Source organism: Solea solea, chromosome 12 (assembly GCF_958295425.1).
Source record: "Solea solea chromosome 12, fSolSol10.1, whole genome shotgun sequence".
In the NCBI taxonomy this organism is placed as follows: domain Eukaryota; kingdom Metazoa; phylum Chordata; class Actinopteri; order Pleuronectiformes; family Soleidae; genus Solea; species Solea solea.
In genome coordinates, this window is record NC_081145.1 from 26,525,709 (window position 1) to 26,529,871 (window position 4,163).

Genomic DNA, 4,163 nt, shown 5'->3' on the forward strand with positions numbered 1-4,163 from the left:
CTCCCTGAAATCCTTTGATAAAACAACAAGTGCGTGATCCTGCGTCTTCCCTGTATCATCAAGACTGTGCTTTTTCAGGATTTTTGTTGTGTCTGTGGTCTCCCATGGGCAATAGATGTTCCGCAGAGGCTCAGTTGCAGTGAATGGGGTCACTCTGGTTAGTAGTAGTGTTGTGAATGGGTGAATGTGAATGACAAAAAGTAAGACAAAAATGCCATTTGTAAATGCAGACGTAGATAATATACAGTACAGACATCCTGTTTGATTTTTGAAAGAACTCCACCCTCCTCCACAGCATTGTCCTGGCACATTTGTACCATATTTTGTCACAGGTAGAAAGTTGCTGATGAGAAAATCAGATGTTTGATTGTTTAAGAAGTCCACGTGTGTTGTGGGAAGGTGTCAGATAGTATTAGTCCAAAATGCTGACAAAGGAGTCCAACTCTCTGTGGTGTAGTCATCTTATTGCACACACACACACACACACACAAATATGGCCCCTATGGTGAAGTTTAACAACTACAGCTGCAACTACTTTGAGTAAAAATGTGAGACTGAAGCAGTGCTTAGAGGTCAAGTGTGTAACACTTTGTGGGGAGGTTTCATTGGCAGAAATTGAACATTCCCAAACAAAAGGTTGGGACCCACTGATGTGCCGGCAGGGGATCTTTTTGGGTCCCCAATCTAATTTGCAGAATTATATATCATGTTTTAAAGTACATGCATGAAATTAAATTTACCAAGCATCTCTTGAGAATAATTCCTTTTTACGAGTTCATTGTGTTACAGATACGTCCTTAAATAAGTTGCTACATCTTTAAAAGGTTTGTCTCTTTGGAAACACATGGGGTATATTACCCATATTTATGTTTTATAATCATATGTATTTTAGGAGGTGGTATGAAATGTATTCTTTTATTTTATTATATTAAAAGCAGCAGCTGAGTTTTAACGACTTCTGTTAATGGCTAATTATAGAAATCTTAGTTTTTAGAGGCACTATTATTGTGGGGCTCCAAAGTTTATGTAACATGTTGTAATTTAAAATATACATCGTTAATGGGACTCTTAGAGGCCCACATCAAGAAGAGAAGCAGAGACTAAATGACAGCCAGACTTCTGCCTTTTCTACTTAACTTTGACAGTTGGTGGTTTTGCTCCAGAACCCAGTTTTTTTTCCTCTGAATACACAGTGTTTTCTGACACTGTTTTTCTTTTTTTTTTCACTTTTTCTACATGTCAAATCAAGGCTAATCTGTTTTTCTATTTGTATAACATGTTGTAGATTAAAATACACATTGTTGGGGGTTGGAAGCCCACCTCAAAAGCAGGCAGAGACTCCACATTGGATCGCTATTATATTAAATGCAACAACTCAATTTCGACTTTTGCTAGACTTCTGTTAATGCCTCTTTGGAATTTATTTGGAGACTTGGTGGTTTTGTTCTAATGCTCAAGGTGAACATATGAAGTACAGATGTGTTTCCTCAAAATGTAAGTCTTATATAAAACAATTTGAGTCAGTTTGTCTGTTAATAGTATTTTTCTTTGTCTGATTGCTTATTTGGTTTTTGCTTCACTTTTCACACGTCAGATCAAAGCTACTCTGACAAGAAAGGTCAGGTTTAAAGGGGAAAAAAGAACTTGATAAAATAACTCTTGGTGTTAATCTCCAAGGATTAATCAAGTGCATTAAATGGAAGACTATTTTTTTATATAATAATTCTTTATATAATTAAGCTTCTCTAATAATATTCTAAATATTTTATTAATACGACTTATTTACTACCCAAGCACTCACACAATGTTGCAAGGACCTATTGGAATTGTTCTCCCTAAAGACCAAATTTTTTAGGCACTAAATGTTGGTGAAAATGGATGAAAATTGGCCCACAATTCAGAACTTGCAAAATGTTTTATAAAGTAAGGGTAATATGTAAAAGTAATGCAAAGTGGCTCAGTAGTGCTCCCAAAGGTGAAGATGTCACAGCCCAAGACGAACAAAAAAGTCTATTGGGACCATGTCCTCAACTCAACAGGAAGTCGGCTATTTTGAATTTGGCGTCCATCTTTGCGATTTCGTAGATGAACAAGCTTGTCACACAGTGTTGTTTTTGTTTTCGATGACAATGACGAAATTATTTCGTTGGCACCCCTTTCTTCCATGACAATAAGGACACGGTGACGAATTAAACATGGATCTTTGATGACGAAAACATGACAAGACGTGTGTGAGTTTTCGTTGACAAGACGAGAATGGATGTAAATGTTAGTGGGTGGTCTGTCAGATGTTCAAAATGCATGAAATTTCTGGTTATTGTGCATGTAATCTGTCAATTAAAACCTAAAAATTCCTTGGTCCGTGTTTCAAGACGGGTCTGGTGGGTTGCGATTTTGCCGTCGACCCCTGGTGTAGTTGATAGTTGATAGACTTAATTAGCATTGAGTAAACTTATCTGACAATGGCTAAAATGTTATGTGCATTCATTTATATTAACAAGTTACATACTACAGCTTTAACTCTGACCGTCGTATAATTTATTTTCATTATTCCTAACCTTAAATTGAATTGCCTAAAGGCAATTCAAGTCTTTGCACTAAACTTAATCAGTTCCTCAGACTATGTTTTGGGTTCCAATGAGGACTACTGGTAGTAGATTATTCCAGAAAACTTGCTAATGAGGCAACAAATTCACAAATAAAAGTACACACACACACGTTGATATGAGACACAGTCAGTCCTAATAATTAAAAGCATAATTTGACTGACCCTGAAGGTCAGGGTTGGAATGCATGCATAATCCTGACAGAAACATGCTTGCATTTTACATTCCTACATGATTATCGAGAGTGATGATGTCGATGTTCATGGTCAACAGGTACGTTTAAAGCTGGGTCATGCATGAAGGGAGGTTGCATGAAGGGAGGTTTTAGTCATAACATACAGCAGACACTGTTGGCCTTCTGGCAGGCATTTGTATGACAGACATGCGAGGCAGAAATGCAATTTTCAAAGTTTCGCATGACCTGCATTCCTGACAAATTCAATTTCACTTAGATTTCAGATAATTGTCCCATAAATTTGAGTAACGCAAGACAACATGTACTGACTTGTTAAAACTGTCTGCATGAAAGTGTCAGAACACATACAAGGAATTTGACTCATGAACATACATAAACATAACATAACAGACATTCAACTGAACAAGGACAACAAAGAACAATAATTTAAAAAGAGTGGTATAAAAAATGAATAAATATGGTGTCAAGAGGTCCGGTCTATTTTTAAATATAAATATATTTAAGTGTATATATGTATATTATATGTGCTCAGATGTGCTCAGATATATATGTATTTTTCTGGCTATTCATCTTTGACCTCTGGCATCAACAACAAGGCATTTTTGCTATCATAACTGCTCCTCATGGGATATTGTGTATTCATTTTTAGATTACTTTTGGAAACTCCTGTGTGTTAAAAAAAAATTCCCAGCAAATCGGCAGTGTCTTAAATACTCAGATTAGAGTGTTGAGTACCAACAACGACGCCATGTTCAAAGTGACTTAAATCACCTTTCTTCTCCATTCTGATGCTCGGTTTGGACTTCAGCAAGTTGTCTTGACGATGTCTATATGACTAAATGTGTTGAGTTGATGCCTTGTGATTGAATCATTAAATATTTGCTTTAGCAAACAAATAAAAAATGTATATATGTGTATATATATATATATGTATATATTGAATCATTAAATGTATGTATATACATTTAATGATTACATATATATACATATGTATATATGTAGATATATATATAGATATGTATATATGTACACACACACACACAATATGTATAGCTCTAGATATTTCTTATATTCTCTATTTTTATTGTTGCCCCTTGATAGGAATCTTGAACAAACAGGTGTACCTAAAAAAGTGGCCAGTGAGTGTAAAATGACCCAATTGTTGTTTTCATGTTATTTAAGTACAGTAGCTCATAGTGTCTACACCACAAAGCAGAGCAGTTTATAATAAAGTTGTGGAAAATGTATTTTCTTTTTTTTTGAAGAAAGAAGCTAAAGAAATGCAAACTCTTTTTTTTTGCGATTTTTAGTGTTATTGTCCAGTGAATTATGTCCCTCTGTGCTTGCCGTAGATACTCCCG